Source organism: Haematobia irritans, chromosome 2 (genome assembly GCF_050003625.1).
Source record: "Haematobia irritans isolate KBUSLIRL chromosome 2, ASM5000362v1, whole genome shotgun sequence".
NCBI lineage: Eukaryota > Metazoa > Arthropoda > Insecta > Diptera > Muscidae > Haematobia > Haematobia irritans.
This window is the reverse complement of record NC_134398.1, coordinates 177,933,952-177,957,086: the sequence shown is the minus strand read 5'-3', so window position 1 is coordinate 177,957,086 and position 23,135 is coordinate 177,933,952. Positions and strand designations below refer to the sequence as shown.

The 23,135-nt window shown below is 27.3% G+C and overlaps 1 protein-coding gene and 1 long non-coding RNA gene across 3 annotated transcripts in view; one reads left to right on the top strand and one right to left on the bottom strand.

Moving 5' to 3' along the window:
* bun (TSC22 domain family member bunched) overlaps nt 1–23,135 on the top strand; it is a 612,850-nt gene that overhangs the window by 221,745 nt on the left and 367,970 nt on the right. The gene's annotated exons all lie outside the window — the stretch shown is intronic.
* LOC142226756 (uncharacterized) lies at nt 371–6,719 on the bottom strand. Its single transcript, XR_012719742.1, has 2 exons — nt 5,430–6,719; nt 371–1,708 (listed from the first exon to the last, which is right to left on the bottom strand). It is a non-coding gene; the product is annotated as an uncharacterized LOC142226756 (long non-coding RNA).

The following is a 23,135-nucleotide window of genomic DNA, read 5'->3' as shown; positions in this document are numbered from 1 at the left end:
ATAAAAATAATATGCATTTAATACTAGCGACGCCATCTATGTGTCAGACCGGGGACTTATCAGCCAACCTGTTAATAAAGTTAATTTTTTTTTTGGGGGTTTAGGAAAACATTGTCAATATAATTCGTATTTTTTTTCTTTCTTATTTTTGTTTTTGCGAAAATATGGCTCTACCATGTTTGCTTTGCGCGTTATGTATACAACCCATATATACATTTTTTTTACGTCCATCCATTAATAGTTTGACCTTACATCCACCGGTTTTTGCCGGTCACAATGTATTGTCTTCTTCCATTGCCATAGAAATACACCCCCCTCCCGCACCACTTAGCATTTAGTTAATTAAATTTTAAAGACACCACTATAAACATTATTAATTAGTTTCAAATAAACATTTATTTTTTGGTCAGTCTCTTTTGAGGTATATTTTATTGGCATATTCCTCTTGTGATACATTTAATACAATTCGATACCTTAATTCCATAGAAGGTTAAATTGAAATTTACTCTGGTCGATTTTAAGGCACTTTGCGAGATGAATTTATTTTAGTACACTTAAAAAAAAAAAAAGAAAACTTTAAATTATTATTGCAATTAACCCCTTGCTTTGAGCTATCAACACAGAAAAAATTTTACGAACATATATCCAATTAAAGTCTTAATTGAGTTTTAAAAAATATTCAATTAAAAATTTAATTGATTCAACAAACTTTTTAATTGAAACAAAAATCATTCACAAAAATTAATAGTATCAATTAATTTTTTAATTGTATTTCAATTAATTTTTTAATGAAACTATCATTTCTGTTATTGAAGACATTATAATTTAAAATTACTTGGATCAATTAATTTCTTCAAATTGAAGACAAAAAATATTTTTTGCGTGAAAGCTATTTTAATTTTCCATTCCAGTTGTAGCCCTTCGTAGATTTCTTTCGCAATCTTACATACTGTGTATTATTTTGTTTTTTTCAACGAAAATTAATTCGGACCGGTATGACACTTATTTATAAAATTAATACGGCACACGCAAAGGGTTAAATTTTATTTACCTTCAATAGTCATTATTGCAGTTTTCTAAGAAATTAAGGTATCGAATCATTTTGTTTTTATTATTATCTATTAATCTACATATTTTTTTAAAGCTTTTTAAGCTAATAACAAAATCTTATATCTAATGGAATATTTATATTTATATACTATAGTACCGTCATGGCATAAATTATGATAAAAACTAATACTAGCCAAGGGCATATGAACATTAAGCAGGCTACTTCAGTCATGATGAGAGTTGAGTGATCTCCTGTTTATTATTCACCAACAAAAGATTGCGAGGATAATTGCTTGAGCGAATGATGAATATGTTGAAGAAAGATACTGCAGAAGATTCCAGATTTTGTCTCGAGTAAGGTTGAAGGATCTGTTGTGGATACCAGGAAAATTATAACCCAAGAAAGTTGGTGAAGATAAGTGGAAGAATCTTTATTAGAACGAAGGATATTGGAAGGGGATTTTAATTTGATTTGAAGATAATTCTTCGTTTTGTGACTGATTGAGACTATGTGGAGTAAAGTTTCTCGTTCTATTATGGAAAATTTCACGTATTATTTTTTTTTTTAAATTGTCCTCGAGTTGTACTCTTTTTATAGTTGATTGCTGTATAATGTTTCCAAAGTTGGATATTTTTGTAAACCAATTATTTGGAAGATCTGAAAATAAAATAAAAATTAAATTACATTTATTTTGTAAAGAGTATGCGTACACTTTAAGTTTTTTAAAAGAAGAAAAAAGCTCGGAATCTTTAATTGAAGAAGTTCAGTTCACAACGAATCTATATTGCTAAGATCTGAAAAGAGTTCATGAAGTTTGAATAGGTTGTTTTAGCACCATAATATATTGTTGAAGGGCGTTGTAAAATACTCAGATTTTATTAAATGTCTCTCTTTGTCTTATTTAATGAATGAATATTTTAGTATATACTTGAAAATTAATACAAGTAAATTATCAAATATTAATGTATTCATCGCAATTTATTGTGTTTTTAGAATCCCATAAATTAAAATGTTGTTAAAAAGAAGTTGAAATAAAGATTCAGAACATATTGCTGAAGATTTAAAGATGATTATTTGATTTGAAACTGAATATTTATTTAACTGAGCAACTAATTTCTTTGATATTATTTTTCGCTTGAAACAGACCTTTAAAATTTATATCAAACTATAATACAATGAACTATTGTGGCCATAATTAAGATGTTGATAAAAAACGTCCCAAAAATGTGATACAAATAAAGTGAGTCTTTGAATTGGAACTATATATTTAATTTATACAGTTTATTTCTTTGCTATCTTTCGCTTGAACCAAGCCTTTAAAATTGATATCAAAATATCAAACAATGAACTATTACAACTTGGGTTTTATAATATCCAATCATTTTGACCAATAATTAAAATGTTGAAAAAATACGTCCCAATGATGTGATTCAAATAAGGTTGCAGAAACAAATATTTTTGTCTTCACGAGATTAATGTATCCAATTAATTTTCAATTGAAATATCTTCAATCACTGAAATGATGATTGATACAATTAAGTTTTGTGATTGATTTTTGTTTCAATTAAATAATTTGTTGAACCAATTAAATTTTGAATGGAGCATATATTTTTTTACTTTAATTAAAATTTTAATTGGAAAGATTTTGGTAACTATTTTTTCTGTGTTAATATGCCATAGGAATAGTCATTAAACCCTAACAAAGCTATATGAAAATGGCCGTTAATACGATTAAAAATTTTTAAAAAAATTATTTGGAAATTTGAATCAATTTTTGGGATATCTATATGGATCACTAAACCTTACGTATGTTCATTGTGAGTTTTGATCAATTCAAGATGTTGAATCATATTCCAAACAATTTTAATTTTGATGAGGATTTTTAGTTTTCATTTGATTTTAACTAATAGATTTTCACAATGCCAATCTCTTAAGGCATTGTGATAAGGGTTTTTAGGATACGATGTGGTTTTGCCATCGGTTTGTACGTATTTTTTTCACAACCTTCTAAATGATGTTGATGCAACATTTTTCGAGAGTTTATTTGATTGATGTTTCTCAGAATATATCACAGAAACATGTTGCAAATTCCGGTAGATTTTTAAGTAATAAAATATATAGTGCTGAATTTCGAAAACAATAAAATTCAAATATTTGTAGCAAATTTAGTATATGCATTAAGGCATATTACCTTATTACCCAACGAATAGAATGTTTAAAATATTTTCGGTAACAATTAATTATGGTCAAACTTTGGGAATTAAGATCGTAGATAAGGTCTGTGTTGGTAAACATTTTCCAAGAGTATTTTGAGTGATGTTACAGAAACATTTTAAAAAGCCTTAGATGTTGCAGACGAGTTTTTAAGGGATGTTGATGAAAAAGTTCATGTTTACGTGATGTTGCAGATTATAAACACAGAAACTTGTTGCAAATTCATAGTTCTCAACTAATATGGCTTGTAAAAAATTTTCCACGACGTTTCAGAAAATTGTTACAAATTCTTAAATGTTGCAGACAATTTGAGTTATGAATGATGTTCATGAAACACTTTTCAAGATTTTATTAAAGTGATATTGCAGACGGAAACATGTTTCAAATTTTTAAATGATACCGGAGATATTTTAAAGGATTAAAATATGAAGCGTTGAATCTTGATTTCAATCATAAGTTTGGTATAATTTTAATTACTATAATTTTTTTTTAATTTTGAATTTTTATTGGGTTTGGGATCTCATGTGACTTAACCCCAAATTTTTGTATTAAAGTAGCTGATAAGCGATTTTAAATTTGTTTAAATTTTTCATTAAATTCTAATGAAAACGAGAGAATTTTGTGTTGAAGAAATTTGTTAAAAAATGCTTAAATGTTGCAGACGATTGTATCTGAAAAAATGTTGATGAAACATTTTCAAGAGTTTATTTAAGTTTGTAATACAATGGACTGGACAGTCTAAGTGAGCCTGAAATATCAGGCTGCTACAATACCTAACCATAACGTAAGAGTTTATTTAAGCGATATTGCTGAATATATAATAGAAACTTTTTGCAAGTTCTTGGATGATCCGAGAATTTTTTTTGTAAATGACTAGGAGAGGACATATAGAGCTAGTAGTAGACTTAGATCACCGATAATGTTTCTTTTTAAAATTCTCATTTAACTTTAACCAAAATGTGGCTAAAAAAATTTCCAAGAAAATTTGATGTGATGTTGCAGTCTTAAATGTTGCACACGATTTGTTAAGGAATGTTGATAAACAAGTTCTAGTTTACGTGATGTTGCAATATATATCACAGAAATTTGTTGAAATTCTTAGATGATACGCGAAATTTTTTAAAGGATTCAAATAGAAAGTGTTGAATATTGATTCTGATTATTTGTTGTGATACCATTAATTTTTTTTATTATTAGTGTATATACCGGTATATCTATGAATATAATATTTTACTGGCGATTTTTTGAGGGATATTAATGAATATTGTTTTAGAGGACACATGTTTTTTTTTAATTCCTAATATATGTGTTTCTGAAAACTGAATTCTGAATGATATGGACTAATATTTTTCTTTTTTTCTTTTTTAAAGCCGTATCGTATGAAAATTTTCAAATTGTTGTCTAATACCGATTATTGTAGAATGAAGTGAAAGGATATGATAGAGTGCACACAAAAAAAATTCTGGTTCAATACGAAATTAATTGATCCAATTCATTTTTTCATTGAAATGTCTTCAATCACAGAAATGATAGTATCAATTAAAAATTAATTGAAGGTTAATTAAAAAATTAATTGATCAAATTAAAAAATTAATTGATACTATTAATTTTTGTGATTGATTTTTGTTTCAATTAAAAATTTGTTGAATCAATAAATTTTGAATTGAATATTTTTTTAAAACTCAATTAAAATTTTAATTGGAAAAATTTTCGGGAAATTTTTTTCTGTGTGTAGACATCGTCAATTTTCTTAAGTGCTAGTGCAAAAGGTTGTTATCAATTCTCAAAATGTTTCAGGACACTTGTTAACAGAAATGTTGCCGAAAACTATAACAACATGTTGCTAAAAATATATTTTTTTTCAATTCCGATTATTGGGGTCCTGTTAATTTCGTTTACAATAAAATGGAATGAAAACAATATGGTAGGGTAAAGACATTACCATTTTTGTTCGAAATTTTACTTTTAGCATTAACATTAACATTGTTTTGAGTTATGTTGCAAAAGCTTGTTACCTAAATGTTTTAGGATATTTGTTTAGATTCATGTTGCTATCTTCGTTGAAACTTGTTGCTTATTAATTATTTAATCTTTTTCAATATCAACAATTTTTTTCACGACTTTTTCTCATGAAATTAAACAACAGAAGAAATATTGCATTTACCTATTGCCCAAGTATTGTTCGTAAGTTTCTGATTCACTTTAATAGAGATGTCCCAGAGATTTGTGTTTTGAGTGATGTTGCCAAATATGTTGCTGATGATGTTGCAGATTTTCAAGGCACCTATGTATTCAATTTTCTTATAGCTTTTGCGCGCAATTTACAACGGCTTCGTTTTGTTTATAAAATTTCCAGTGTAATATATTCACCAATTGCCAATTTTGTGATACCGTTTGGTTTGCTGTAAGTATTGCGAATGTCGACTAACAATCGATTTGTACCCAATTGTGGGTATGCAACAACGATAAGGTTTTTTCTCCCTTTTGTATTTTTGTGATACCAATTGGTATTGGCCAAGTTTTATGGACTAACTGTGTGTGTATATTTTATGGGCTTTCATAAATGAAGATCTACCCTCTCTACACTGTGTTTTATCATTAATTGTCTTTTTTTTTTTTGCCACAATATGTTTTGTGTTGTCTACTTTGGGAAGTAATTAAGTTTTGTTTTTTCTTTCTTTCGATTTTATAAAATTATATTTCCGTATGATTGATTACTTTTTCGCCACCTCTCTTGGCCAATATATTTTTATGTTTCTTATATTCTGTGCTAGTGATTTATTTCGTTGCTATCTGGAGTTTTTTTTTCATGTTTTTGTTCTCTTTTTTGTTTTTGTCTTTATTTTACTTTCCCTTGCTGGGGATTTATTGTCCAAAGGTCACACTTGTTGATGAGATACTACGCATATTAACAATGCCAGAGAGTATTTGGCTAAATTTGTCTTCGAAATGATGATGGCAAAGAATAGACCACGTGTTTTACAAAAGATTTTGGTAAAAACCAAAAATTTTTATAGAATGGATAAATGTGGTTAAATTTTAGCTATTGTCTTAGATTTTTTTTTGAAACAAACACTAATGAAAATTTAGTTTATAAATTTTTTTATTAAAATATTGTTTTGAATCATTTGGTTTATTTTTCTCTTCTTATATTTTAATATTTTAAGTGTTTTTCTTTTCATAGTTTTTTTGTTTTTTTTTTTAATTTTTAACCACAATTTCTGCTTGTTATTATTTGCCACACTCGTTTATATTACGCCGTCTAATACGATACTGACATCGACTGGAAGTCTTGTACTTTTGTTAACTTGTTTTATTTTTTGTTCAGTTGTTTGTTTTGTTTATTTTCTCTTATTTTTCATGTTCGTATTGTGTATTTGTTTTCAACCATACCATCGTCATGCGACTACCACACCACACCACCACCACCTTGATTCACCATAGTTCTCTTATCTGAAACAATCATACGGTTGTTTGTACCATGCCCATTACCTTTTAATTCTCTTTGGCCTTTTTATAGCCCATAAAAAAAAAAACTAAAACCAATTCATCTCTCTTTTATTAGATGATGTGATGAGTTGTGATGAGTGTTTCTATGATTTGTTTTCATTTTTTTGAGCGATCGTTGCTTGAAAAACCCTTGATTTTCACTCAAAATTTTAACCTTTAGTCTTTGTATTGTTTCACATTTTAACTCTCTTTTGTTGAGGCTCTCTTTATATTAAACTCAAAACTCAGCCTAAAATACTTTACCTTTATAAGCCCCATATGTATAAGCATTGATGAGTCTTGGTGTTTTATAAATTCACTGTTAGCTCACACTCTCGTCTCTCTTTCTCTCACCTGTAAATTAGCCCAGAGTCTCTTTTTACCCCATATGAGTGTCCATTATGGAATATGGAGTATATGTATTTCTCCCCACTATTTCCCAATGTTGTTGTTGTTGTCGCTGTATATGTTTGGGGCTTTTGATGTTACTTTGTTAAATGTATTTGTTAATGCCATTATCTTTAGTTTGTGTAATTCAAGTTAGTTTTTTGTTTTATCTCATATTATTATGGCCATGGATTAAGCGTAAGAGGCATATTAAACTCTTGATATTTACATTTGTAAATGAGTAGAACAAACTTCATTGCATTTACAATTCAAATTGAAAACTAGTTTTTTTATGAAAACAAAAAAGGTAGTTTAAAAAAAATATTAAAAATATGGGAAAATAAAAACAGTTAATAATTGAGAAGTAATAATAAAAAATTAAAGAAAGCTTAATTAGCCGACTTTATGACACCCAACACCAACCACATTTTGATGACACCCGGGTATTTCCCAAGGGTATATGGATGAACTTCCAACAGAATTTCTTCAACAATAAAACATTGTCAACTTTACAGGGTCATCATGGATCAGTGTTGCCAGTGTTTGCCTGAGTCTCATCCTAAAAAAATCCTTTTTTAAATTAAACTTCATCACAAAATTATTAACAACAAATGAAAACAAAAAAAAAAATAATTTAAAAAAATAGATTATAAAAAAAAACAAAGAGTAATTGGGTAGTAAAAACAAAAAAAAAAAAACAAGTAAGGAAAGTCTAAAGTCAGGCGGGATCTAAATTTTCGATACCATATCACATCCGTTGGGTACTATATATAAAGGTTTGTCCCAAATACATAATATCACTCGATCTGGACAGAATTTAATAGACTTCTACAAAATCTGTAGACTCAAAATTTAAGTCGGCTAATGCACTAGAGTGGAACACAATGTTAGTAAAAAATCAGAAAAACATATATATGGGAGCTATATCCAAATCTGAACCGATTTCAACAAAATTTGGCACGAATAGCTACAATGCTAATTCTACTCCCTGTGCAAAATTTCAACTAAATCGGAGTTAAAAATTGGCCTCTGTGGTCATATGAGTGTAAATCGGGCGAAAGCTATATATGGGAGATATATCCAAATCTGAACCGATTTCAACCAAATTTGGCACGCATAGTTACAATGCTAATTCTACTCCCTTTGCAAAATTTCAACTAAATCGGAGCAAAAAATTGGCCTCTGTGGGCAAATAAGTGTAAATCGGGCGAAAGCTATATATGGGAGCTATATCTAAATCTGAACCGATTTGGCTGATATGTTGCAAGTTTTTCGAGACTCATAAAATATTCGGATGTACGGAATTTGCGGAAGATCGGTTGATATACACGCCAATTATGACCAGATCGGTGAAAAATATATGTGGCAGCTATATCTAAATCTGAACCGATTTTTTTCCAAAATCAATAGGGATCGTCTTTGAGCCGAAACAGGATTCTATACCAAATTTTAGGACAATCGGACTAAAACTGCGAGCTGTACTTTGCACACAGAAATACATCAACAGACAGACAGACGGACATCGCTAAATCGAGTCAGAATTTAATTCTAAGCCGATCCGTATACTAAAAGGTTGGTCTATGATTACTCCTTGGCGTTACATACAAATGCACAAACTTATTATACCCTGTACCAAAGTAGTGGTGAAGGGTATAAATATGAAACCCAACACTGAGCACATTTTGGTAACACAGGGATATTCATCAAGGGCTTATGGATGAACTTCCAAAAGAATTTCTTTAAAGCATTGTCCACTTTACATGGTCATCAGGGATCAGTGTTGCCAGTGTTTTCCTGAGTCTTGTCCCCAAAAATCCCCAATAAATTTTCGAGAAGTTTTTATGAAAAAATAAAAAAGCAAAAAAGGCCATTATTCTAAACCTGATTTGTGGTAATGGACAGATTTCGAAAAATCTCCAAATTTCTAGAAAACACCCAACGCAAAAATTTCGTCTTCATCCAAAAAAAATATCCCCAACTTGAGAAAATATCCCAATACTGGAAAATATCCCAATCATGGATTTTCCAGATATTTCATTATTCTAAACCTGATTTATGGTAATGAACAGATTTCGAAAAATCTCCAAATTTTTGGAAAATGCTCACCAAATCCCGAACTCAAAAATTTCGTTTCCATCCACAAAAAAATATGCCCAATTTAAGGAAAACCCCCAATAGTGGCAATACGGTCATGGATTTTCCAGATATTTAATTTTAAGCATAAAGATAGAAAACCCTGAAATATTGGCTAAAACTTATTTTGAGTATAGTGTGTTTTTATACTCTGCGTCACACTGTGGAACAGGGTATTATAAGTTAGTGCATATGTCTGTAACACCCAGAAGGAGACGAGATAGACACATGGTGTCTTTGGCAAAAATGCTCCGGGGGGGCTCCTGAGTCGATATAGCCATGTCCGTCTGTCCATGAACACAGTTTTTTAATCAAAGTCTAGGTCGCAGTTTTAGTCCAATCGATTTGGCACAAGTATGTGTTTTGGCTCAGAATAGAACCCTATTGATTGTGGAAGAAATCGGTTCAAATTTAGATATAGCTCCCATATATATCCTTCGCCTGATATGGACTAATACGGTCCCAGAAGCCAGAGTTTTACCCTAATTTGCTTAAAAAAGTGTGCCAAATTTTATTGAAATCGGTTGAGATTTAGATATAGTTCCCATAAATAGCTTTCGTCCGTTTTACACTCATATTACCACAGAGGCCAATTTGTTGCTCCGATTTAGTTTAAATTTTGCACAGGGAGTAGAATTAGCATTGTAGCTATGCGTGCCAAATTTGGTTGAAATCTGTTCAGATTTAGATATAGCTCCCATATATATCGTTCGCCCGATTTACACTCATATGACCACAGTGGCCAATCTTTTACTCCGATTTAGTTGAAATTTTGCACAGGGAGTAGAATTAGCATTGTAGCTATGCGTGCCAAATTTTGGTTGAAATCGGTTCAGATTTAGATATGTCTCCCATATATAGCTTTCGCCCGATTTACACTCATATGACCGTAGAGGCCAATTTTTAACTCTGATTTAGTTGAAATTTTACACAGGGAGTAGAATTAGCATTGTGGCTATGCGTGCCAAATTTGGTTGAAATCGGTTAAGATTTAGATATAGCTCCCATATATATGTTTTTCTGATTTCGACAAAAATGGTCAAAATACCAAAATTTTCCTTGTTAAATCGCCACTACTTAGTCGAAAAGTTGTAAACATGACTCTAATTTTCCTAAACTTCTAATACATATATATCGAGCGATAAATCATAAATAAACTTTTGCGAAGTTTCCTTTAAATTGCTGCAGATTTAAATGTTTCCCACATTTTTTATACCCACCACCATAGGATGGGGGGTATATTAACTTTGTCATTCCGTTTGTAACACATCGAAATATTGCTCTAAGACCCCATAAAGTATATATATTCTGGGTCGTGGTGATATTCTGAGTCGATCTGAGCATGTCCGTCCGTCCGTCCGTCCGTCCGTCCGTCCGTCTGTTGAAATCACGCTAACTTCCGAACGAAACAAGCTATCGACTTGAAACTTGGCACAAGTAGTTGTTATTGATGTAGGTCGGATGGTATTGCAAATGGGCCATATCGGTGCACTTTTACGTATAGCCCCCATATAAACGGACCCCAAAATTTGGCTTGCGAGGCCTCTAAGAGAAGCAAGTTTCATCCGATCCGGCTGAAATTTGGTACATGGTGTTGGTATATGGTCCCTAACAACCATGCAAAAATTGGTCCACATCGGTCCATAATTATATATAGCCCCCATATAAAACGATCCCCCGATTTGGCTTGCGAGGCCCCTAAGAGAAGCAAATTTCATCCGATCCGGCTGAAATTTGGTACAAGGTGTCAGTATATGGTCTCCAACAACCATGCAAAAATTGGTCCACATCGGTCCATAATTATATATAGCCCCCATATAAACCGATCCCCCGATTTGGCTTGCGAGGCCTCTAAGAGAAGCAAATTTCATCCGATCCGGCTGAAATTTGGTACATGATGTTAGTATATGGTCTTTAACAACCATGCAAAAATTGGTCGACATCGGTCCATAATTATATATAGCCCCCACATAAACCGATACCCCGATTTGGCTTGCGAGGCCTCTAAGAGAAGCAAATTTCATCCGATCCGGCTGAAATTTGGTACATAGTGTTAGTATATGGTCTCTAACAACCATGCAAAAATTGGTCCACATCGGTCCATAATTATATATAGCCCCCATATAAACCGATCCCCCGATTTGGCTTGCGAGGCCTCTAAGGGAAGCAAATTTCATCCGATCCGGCTGAGATTTGGTACGTGATGTTAGTATATGGTCTCTAACAACCATGCAAAAATTGGCCCACATCGGTTCATAATTATATATAGCCCCCATATAAACCGATCACCAGATTTGATCTCCGGAACCTCTTGGAAGACCAAAATTCATCTGATTCAGTCTAAATTTGGTACGTGGTGTTAATATATGGCCTCAAACTCCCATGCAAAAATTGGTCGATATCGGTCCATAATTATATATAGGCCCCGTATAAACCGATCCCCAGATTTGACCTCCAGAGCCCCTTGGAAGAGCAAAATTCTTCCCATTCGGTTGGAATTTGGTACGTGATGTTAGTATATGGTATCCACCAACCATGCAGGAATTGGTTCCTATCAGTCCATAATTATATATAGCTCCCATATAAACCGATCCCCAGATTTGACCTCCGGTGCCTTTTGGAGAAGCAAAATTCATCCGATCTGCTTGAAATTTGGTACGTGGTGGTAGTATATGATATTTAACAACCATGCCAAAAGTGGTCCATATCAGTCCATAATCGGATATAGCCCCATATAAACCGATCTCGAGATTTGGTTTTGGAACCTCTTGGAGGAGCAAATTTCATCCGAGTGAGTTGAAATTTGGTACATTGTGCTAATATATGGTCGTTAACAACCATGCCTAACTAGGTCCATATCGGTCTATAGTTATATATGGCCCTCAGATAAATCGATGCCCAATCACACAAAAATTGGTCCATATCAATTTCATAATTTTATATAGCCCCCATATAAGCGACCCCCATATTTCAATTCTGGCTCTCTACGTACAAAAAGTCCATATCGATTCGTAATTATTTGTAGACTTAACTATACATAACTTTTTTGTCTAATATATACCATGTATGGACTAAATCACAATTTAGAAAACGATGTTAAGAAGTTTTAAGATACCACAACCCAAGTAATTCGATTGTGGATGATAGTTTTTCGTAGAAGTTTCTACGCAATCCATGGTGGTGGGTACATAAGATTCGGCCTGGCCGAACTTGCGGCCGTATATACTTGTTTTTTACTAACATTGTGTTCCACCCTAGTGCATTAGCCGACTTAAATTTTGAGTCTATAGATTTTGTAGAAGTCTATCAAATTCTGTCCAGATCGAGTGATATTTGAATGTATGTATTTGGGACAAACCTTTATATATAGCCCCCAACACATTTGACGGATGTGGAATCGAAAATTTAGATCTACAAAGTGGTGCAGTGTATAATATAGTCGGCCCCGCCCGACTTTTGACTTTCCTTACTTGTTTTGTTTGCTTTCCTGAAGAGTTTTCGTTATATTAAGGATAACGTTTCCAACTTCTGCGATATTTGTTTTTAACTGACAAAATCAAAGTACTTAAAAGCAAAAAATGGTTCCTTAATTAAATAAACAAACTCTTATTCAAAGATGCAAAATCCTGAAAATAAGTATAAGCCAATTTGTAATATTTTTTAATCCATAGATTCAATATCTTTGTTAATTTAAAGATGATTTCTTTAAATAAAAATTTGCCGTACTACAAAGACATACGCCTATAACGGAGGGACGCCAATTTCCAAGATTCGTGTCCTAAATTTAATGAAAAAAAAAAAATGAAGGACAGCTCAACTTTCGTTTAATTAAAATGTCATTATCTTAAAGAAATTTGTCCTTAATATTGTTCAGATAGCATGTTGTTAAATTTAGGTTGAATAATCTTTCATATTAGGTCAATATTTTTTTCATTGTATATACATATATAGATCAAATCATAAATTTTATCTGTGTCCTTTTTATTGTTATATTTTTTTTTATTATTTTGTAATTCATTATAACACAATAGCTTCTTTACTCAAGCAGTCAAATTTTTAATTTTTAAACCATAAATATGGAAAACAAATTTTACAACCAATCTTAAAAAAAATTTCGATAATGTTTTTTTTTGTTTTTTTGTATAATTTTATTTGTTGGTATATTTTTTTTTTATAACTCTTCAGAATTATTATCATAATTTCATATTTTAGACTTTTGAATTTGTAATCATTGTTATCTTGATAATTTTGTAATACCAGTTTTTTTTTGTGTTTTTATTATTCTTCGTTTTTCTGCCCCTTAAGCACCCTCTTATGTATTTTTTGTTAACGTTAACATTATGGAAAATTACTTTAAGAACTCTCAGCCCTTGGGTGTATTTGGAATTAAGTAGACCACTTGCATTTTCGTTTATTTAATCTCAGTGATTTCGAAATAGTGGAAGGTACTCGAGTCAAATGAGAGCTCGTTGGAGGTATGAGGGTAAATAAATCAAGTTTTCAAAATAAACTATTGCGTTTTGCTTCAAATAAATCAACAAAATAATTGATATTTACACCCTCAACGAATAAAATTATTATACTGAAAAAATATTGACCTAATATGTAAACTAAATTTTAAGGAGAAATTTCTGTCAAATAAAGAATTTTAATCAAAACAAAAATTCATACGTCATTGCTTTAAATTTTGTTGCATTGATGTAATTAACTTAATATTAAATTAAGGACAAATTTCTTTCAAATAAAGAATTTTAATCAAAAGACCAAGACCAATTTTTCTTAATGTAAAGAAATTATCTTTTTGATTTGAAGAAATAATCTTTATTACTGAATTTGTTGGTATTTTAAATTACTATCAATGTGTTTTTTTTTTAGTTAATGTAATTTATTTATTTTTTTTTTAATTAACCCTCATGAAAATTTTTTGATTTTAGTTCAATTTTATCAAATGTGAAAAATTTCTTCTATTCTAATTATTTTGTGCTTACTTCAATGACGTCAACTAAAAATGGGGAAAACAAAATGTATACAAATGAAGTCAGGTCGAAAACCTATGTTGTTAGTTATCACCTATATTTCCTGTTTATTTTCATAATTTATTATGATAGTAAATATAAAATAAATAAATAACAAATGAAGTACACTATTTTATTTCTCTAGAAGATTTTGTCAACATTTTATTTCTATAAAAAATTGTGTCAAAATTTTATTTCTATAGAAAATTTTGTCAAAATTTTATTTCAATTGAAAATTTTGTCAAAATTTTATTTCTATAGACAATTTTATCAAAATTTTATATCGATAGAAAATTTTGTCCACATTTTATTTCTATAGAAAAATGTTGTCAACATTTTTTTCTATAGAAAATTTTGTCAAAATTTTATTTCTATAGAAAATTTTGTAAAATTTTATTTCTATAGAAAATGTTGTCAAAATTTTATTTCTATAGAAAATTTTGTCAAAATTTTATTTCTATAGAAAATTTTGTCAAAATTTTATTTCTATAGAAAATTTTGTCAAAATTTTATTTCTATAGAAAATTTTGTCAAAATTTTATTTCTATAGAAAATTTTGTCAAAATTTTATTTCTATAGAAAATTTTTGTCAATTTTTTTTTTTTTATAGAAACATCTAATCAACATTGTATCTATATTAAATAAATAAATAACAAATGAAGTACACTATTTTATTTCTATAGAAGATTTTGTGAACATTTTATTTCTATAAAAAAATTTATCAACATTTTATTTATATTGAAAATTTTGTCAAAATTTTATTTTTATAAAAAATTTTGTCAAAATTTTATTTCTATAGAAACATTTTGTCAAATTTTTTTCTATAGAAAAATTTTGTCAAAATTTTATTCTATAGAAAATTTTGTCAAAATTTTATTTCTATAACAAATTTTGTCAAAATTTTATTTATATTAAATATTTTGCCAAAATTTTATTTCTCTTGAAAATTTTGTCCAAATCGTATATATTAAAAATTTTGTCAAAATTTTATTTCGATTGAAAATTTTGTCCACATGTTATTTCTATAAAAAATGTCAAAATTATATTTCTATAGAAAATTTGTCAACATTTTATTTCTATAATTTTTTTTTTTTTTTTCAAAATTGTATTTCTATAGAAAATTATGTAAATTTTTTTTATAGAAACATTTAGTCAACATTGTACTTATATTAAAAACGTTGTCAAAATTTTATTTCTCTTGAAAATTTTGTCAAAATCTTATTTCCATAGAACATGTGGTCGAAACTCTATTTCCATAAAAAATTTTGTCAAATTTTCAAATTCTATAGAACATTTTTGAAAAATTTTATTGCTATAGAAACATTTTGTGATTTTTTTTTATAGAAAAATTTTGTCAAAATTTTATTTCTATAGAAAATTTTGTCAATATTTTATTTCTATAGAAAATGTTATCAAAATTTTATTTATACTAAATATTTTGCCAAAATTTTATTTCTCTTGAAAATTTTGTCAAAATCGTATATCATAGAAATTTTGTCAAAATTTTATTTCGATAGAAAAATTTGTCCACATTTTATTTCTATAAAAAATTTTGTCAAGACATTTTATTTCTATAAACTTTTTTTTCAAAATTTTATTTCTATAAAAACTGTTATCAAAATTTTATTTATATTAAATGTTTTGCCAAAATTTTAGTTCTCTTGAAAATTTTGTCAAAATCTTTTATCATAGAAATTTTGTCAAAATTTTATTTCGATAGAAAAATTTGTCCACATTCTATTTCCATAAAAATTTTGTCAAAATTTGATTTCTATAGAAAATTTTGTCAAAATTTTATTTTTATAGAAAATTTTTTCAACATTTTATTTCTATAAAAATTTTTGTCAAAATTTTATTTCTATAGAAAATTTTGTCAATTTTTTTGTTATAGAAACATTTAGTCAACATTGTATTTATATCAAAAATGTCAAAATTTTATTTCTCTTGAAATTTTGCCAAAATCTTATTTCTATAGAACATTTTGTCAAAACTCTATTACTATAAAGAATTTTGTCAAATTTTAATTCTGTAGAAAATTTTTGAAATTTTTTTTTCTATAGAAACATTTTGTCAAAATTTTCTATAGAAACATTTTGTCAAAATTTTCTATAGAAAATTTTGTCAAAATTCTATTTCTATAAAAAATTTTATCAATATTTTATTTGTATTAAATATTTTGCCAAAATTTTATTACTCTTGAAAATTTTGTCAAAATTTTATTTCGATAGAAAATTTTGTCAGAATTTTATTTTTATAGAAAATTTTGTCAAAATTTTGTTTCTATAGAAAATTTTGTCAGAATTTTATTTTTATGGAAAATTTTGTCAATATTTTATTTCTATAAAAATTTTTGTCAAACCTTTATTTCTATAGAAAATTTTTTCAATATCGTATATATTAGAAATTTTGTCAAAATTTTATTTCTCTTGAAAATTTTGCCCACATTTTATTTCTATAAAAAATTTTGTCCTCACTTTATTTCCATAAAAATTTTTGTCAAAATTTTATTTCTATAGAAAATTTTGTCAATTTTTTTTATAGAGACATTTAGTCAACATTGTATTTATATTAAAAATCTCAAAATTTTATTTCTCTTGAAAATGTTGTCAAAGTCTTATTTCTATAGAACATTTTGTCAAAACTCTATTACTATAAAAAATTTTGTCAAATTTTAATTCTGTAGAAAATTGTTGAAAAATTTTAATTCTATAGAAACATTTTGTCAATTTTTTTTTCTATAGACAACTTTTGTTAACATTTTTTTCTATAGAAAAATTTGGTCAATATTTTATTTCTATAGAAAAATTTTGTCAAAATTTTATTTCTATAGAAATTTTCATAATTGTATTTCTATAGAAAACTTTGTTGAAAATTTATTTTTACAGAAAATTTTATCAAAATTTTATTTCTATAGAAAATTTTGTTAAAATTTTATTTATTTTTATTTAATTTATTTAACAATTTTTAACTTCAGTTTACAAAAATTGTCAACTTATTTTTATATTGTTGCAATTAGTAAAACATTTTAGTTAAAATCTTCTTAAATTATCCTACATTTTTTTTCATGGCGGGTTAACTTTTTTCTGGGAGAATGTAATTTGTTTTATAAAGAATAGTTTATAAATATATTTTTTTTATTTGAAGAAATATTCTTTATTGCTGAAGTTTGTATTGTAAATTATAAAATTTTTTTTATTTACATGTTTAGTTATTTATTTATGTAAATTCTTAAGAAAATATATTCTTAATAATTTTCGTAAAGTATACACACAATATCATGAAATTAATTGTTCCAATTATTTTTTTAATTGAAATGTCTTCAATCACAAAAACGATACTATCAATCACAGTTTTAATTGGGCATAAAAAAAAACTTGATTAAAAAATTAATTGATTAAATTTGAATATTTCAACTAATTTTTAATTGATTCAATTAGAAATTTAATTGATATTGATTGCAAATTAATTCCTTGAATTAAAAACTTAACTATTTTCAATTACATTCTTATCTGACTTTGTGTTTTTAGTTTGATTATAAAAATTGATTGTTTGAAATAAATTTTTATTTAAAAATTTAAAAAAATCCATCACATTTTTTAATTGTATCAATTAGTTTTTTAATTAAAAATTTAAATCATTAACTTAATGCTTCTATCTTAATTAAAAAGTTAATTGTATCAACTAATTTATTAATTGAAAAAATTTTCATTTTAAATCAACTTTTTCAATTGGATATATTTTGGTGATATTTTTTTCTCTGTAGTTAACTAAATTAAAATTATATTTATGCAGGCTTATGTCCTCTTTTCCATAATTATGAATTTTTATATAAAAATTAATGCCTAATTGTTTTATTTATTTTACTAATAAATGAATCATTCTCTTTTTTTAATTTCAGGTATGTTTATTACATGAAAAAGTAAATCTTATGTAATTTGATATATGGGTATCATGGTAATGTATTATAATATTCATCATATATCTATATATAAATCCAGCTTATTGACATAGTTCTGCCCCCCTCTTTAAATATTGTATCCCAATTGACTTTCCCTGTATAGCCCAATTACAAAACAAAAATGTGGAAAGATAAAGGGGGAGGGTATACAATTCAATATGTTAAAGCTAATTGAATTTGGTCACCAATTGGAGAACAAAACGAAACGAGGATATAGGAAAAAAAAACACTTATCCTTATATTTAATTGAATGATACACTACAAGTCAATTAACAAGGATGATTCATAGGATTTGTTTGCTTTGCTGATGTATATTTTACATGTTATTTGAAGGACTAAATGATTGACATTAATTAAACGGAAAAACATTCGTCTGCGACGGAATGTCCTTTAGCAACGTTTACAACGTGTGTCACCACCACAATATTATATTTACAAGTCACTGACATGACAACGAACTTGAATAGGAAATTGAACAAGGTCTATAGGGGTAGGAGAAAGAGCTATAGCGAGAGATTATCCATGATGTATATTTAATTATATAGTGTCCTTGAATGATGTTTGCTATTGTATTCGTACCATTTTTCTAGGAAATTGCTTTACGCTTTGGAATGAAATGTTTATTGTCATTTTTCTTTTTTATATATTGTAAACTATTAAATTTCCTAGAAAACTGTTATACAAGACCACTATAACAAAAATGTGTAATACTAAATTTTTTTATAGAAATAACATTTTGGCAAACTTTTATACATTTTTCTAAAGAAATAAAATTTTGCAAAAATTGTCCATAGAAATAAAATTTTGATCAAATTTTCTATAGAAATAAAATTTTGCAAAAATTTTCCATTCGTTATACAAGACCGCTATAACAAAAATGTGTAATACTAAATTTTTTTATGGAAATAAACTTTTGACAAAATTCTCTATATAAATAAAATTTTTCTACATTTTTTCTAAAGAAATACAATTTTTCAAAAATTTTCCATAGAAATAAAATTTTACAACAATTTTCTATAAAAATAAAACTTTGCAAAAATTTTCTATAGATATAAAATTTTACAAAAATTTTCTGTAGAAATAAAATTTTGCAAAAAAATTTTCTATAGAAACAAAATTTGGCAAAAATTTTCTATAAAAATAAAATTTTGCAAAAATTTTCTATCGAAATAAAATTTTGGAAAAATTTTCTATCGAAATAAAATTTAGCAAAAATTTTCAATATAACAGGTTGGCTGATAAGTCCCCGGTCTAACAAAGAAAAACACATTTTTTTTTGTCAAAATTCGTTTTTATTATTCAACATAGTTCCCTTCCAATTTTTTGATACCATTTTGGTAGTACTCCTTCGGTTTTGCCTCGAAAGAGGCCTCAGTTTCGGTGATCACTTCTTCATTGCAGCCAAATTTTTTCCCTGTAGGGTGCCCTTCTGAGGTCTGAGAACAAGAAAAAGTCGCTGGGTGCCATATCTGGAGAATACGTTGGGTGGGGAAGCAATTTGAAGCCCAATTCATGAATTTTTGCCATCGTTCTCAATGACTTGTGGCACGGTGCGTTGTCTTGGTGGAACAACACTCTTTTCTTCTTCATATGAGGCCGTTTTGCCGCGATTTCGACCTTCAAACGCTCCAATAACGCCATATAATGTCACTGTTGATGGTTTTTCCCTTCTCAAGATAATCGATAAAAATTATTCCATGCGCATCCCAAAAAACAGAGGCCATTACTTTGCCAGCGGACTTTTGAGTCTTTCCACGCTTCGGAGACGGTTCACCGGTCGCTGTCCACTCAGCCGACTGTCGATTGGACTCAGGAGTGTAGTGATGGAGCCATGTTTCATCCATTGTCACGTATCGACGGAAAAACTCGGGTGTATTACGAGTTAACAGCTGCAAACACCACTCGGAATCATCAACACGTTGTGGTTTTTGGTCAAATGTGAGATCGCGCGGCACCCATTTTGCACAGAGCTTCCGCATATCCAAATATTGATGAATGATATGACCAACACGTTCCTTTGATATCTTTAAGGCCTCTGCTATATCGATCAACTTCATTTTACGGTCATTCAAAATTATTTTGTGGATTTTTTTTTTGATGTTTTCGTCGGTAACCACCTCTTTCGGGCGTTCACCGTCCTCCGTGCTCATTTCACCACTCTTGAATTTTGCATGCCAATCAATTATTGTTAATTTCCCTGGGGCAGAGTCCGGAAACTCATTACCAAGCCAAGTTTTTGCTTCCACCGTATTTTTCCCCTTCAGAAAACAGTATTTTATCAAAACACGAAATTCCTTTTTTTTCCATTTTTTTCACAATAACAAAAGTTGTTTCACAAAAGACACTCTATTTCACAAACTAATTGACCTACAGACGTCAAATTTTGACACGAATCATTTGAAGGTTGGTACTATATATAAACATAATATGCATTTAATACTAGCGACGCCATCTATGTGTCAGACCGGGGACTTATCAGCCAACCTGTTAAATAAAATTTTCACAAACTTTTTTATAGAATTTTGACAAAATTTTCTATAGAAATAAAATTTTGAAAAAAATTTTGTATAGAAATAAAATTTTAACACAATTTTCTATAGAAACAAAATGTTGACAAATTTTTCTATAGAAATAAAATTCTGACAAAAATTTCTATTGAAAATAAATTTTAACAAAATTTTCTATAGACATATTTCTGGTATAAATTTTCTTTAGAAATCAAATTTTGAAAAAAATTTCTATAGAAATAGAATTTTTGACTTTCTATAGAAAATAAAATTTTGCAAAATTTTCTATAGAAAAACTTTTAATATACATTTTCTTTCGAAATAAAATTCTGCACAAATTTTTCTATTGAAATAAACTTTTTGATAAAATTTTCTATAGAAATTAAATATTTATAAAACTTTTATAGAAATAAAATTTTGACAAATTTTTCTATAGAAATAAAATTTTTAAAAAAATTTTTGATAGAAATAAAATTTTGACAAAATTTTCTATAGAAATAGAATTTTTTGAAAATTGTCTATAGAAATATTTTTGACATACATTTTTCTTTAGAAATAAAATTTTTATTTTCTATAGAAAGAAAATTTTGACAAAATTTTCTATAGAAATATAAATTTGCAAATATTTTCTATAGAAATCATTTTAATATAAATTTTCTTTAGAAATAAAATTTAAAAAAAAAAATTCTATAGAAATAAACTTTTGGCAAATTTTTCTATAGAAATAAAATTTTGCAAAAATTTTCTGTAGAAATAAAATTTTCTACAGAAACAAAATTTTTGATAAAATTGTCTATAGAAATAAAATTTTTAAAAAAATGTCTATAGAAATAACATTTTGGAAAAATTTTGTATAGAAATAAAATTGTGACAAAGTATTCTATAGAAACAACATTTTGACAAAAGTGAAGATTTGAATTGAAATTGTTAAAATGTTCTATAGAAATAAAATTTTGACAAAATCTTCTATAGAAATAAAATTTGGCAAATCTTTGTAAAAAAAAAAAAATTTACAAAATTTTCTATAGGAATAAAATTTTGATAAATTTTTCCATAGAAATAAAATGACAAATTTTGTACAGAAATAAAATTTTGACAACTTTTTCTATAGAAATAACATTTTAACAAAATTTTCTATAGAAATAAAATTTTGTGAAAATTTTCTATAGAAATAAAATTTTGAGAAAATTTTCTATAGAAAGAAAATTTTGACAAAATTTTCTATAGAACAGAAATAAAATTTTGAGAAAATTTTCCATAGAAATAAAATTTTGTGAAAATTTTCTATAGAAATAAAATTTTTACAAAAATTTTCTACAGAAATAAAATTTTTACAAAAAATTTTCTGTAGTAATAAAATTTTGACAAAAATTTCTGTAGAACTAACATTTTTACAAAAATTTTTTATAGAAATAATATTTTGACAAAACTTTATATAAAATTAAATTTCGACAAAACTTTCTATAGAAATAAAATTTTGACAAAATTTTCTATAGAAATAAAATTTTGAACAAGATTTTCTATAGAAATAAAATTTTTACCACATTTTCTATAGAAATAACATAACAAAATTTTCTATAGAAATAAAATTTTGACAACATTTGCTATGGAAATAAAATTTGGGCAAAACCTTCCATAAAAATAAAATTTTGACAAAATTTTTTATGGAAATAAAATTTTGACAAAATTTTCTATAGACATAAAATTTTGACAAAATTATCTATAGAAATAAAATTTTGACAAAATTTTCTATAGAAATAAAATTTTGACAATATTTTCTTAGAAATAAAATTTTGGAAAAATTTTGTATATAAGTAAAATTGTGACAAAGTATTCTATAGAAATAACATTTTGACAGAAGTCAAGATTTGAATTGAAATTGTTAAAATGTTCTATAGAAATAAAATTTTGACCAAATTTTCTATAGAATGAAAATTTTGACCAAATTTTCTATAGAAAGAAAATTTTGACAAAAATTTCTGTAGAACTAACATTTTTACAAAAATTTTTTATAGAAATAATATTTTGACAAAACTTTATATAAAATTAAATTTCGACAAAACTTTCTATAGAAATAAAATTTTGAACAAGATTTTCTATAGAAATAAAATTTTTACCACATTTTCTATAGAAATAACATAACAAAATTTTCTATAGAAATAAAATTTTGACAACATTTGCTATGGAAATAAAATTTGGACAAAAGCTTCCATAAAAATAAAATTTTGACAAAATTTTGTATGGAAATAAAATTTTGACAAAATTTTCTATAGACATAAAATTTTGACAAAATTATCTATAGAAATAAAATTTTGACAAAATTTTCTATAGAAATAAAATTTTGACAATATTTTCTTAGAAATAAAATTTTGGAAAAATTT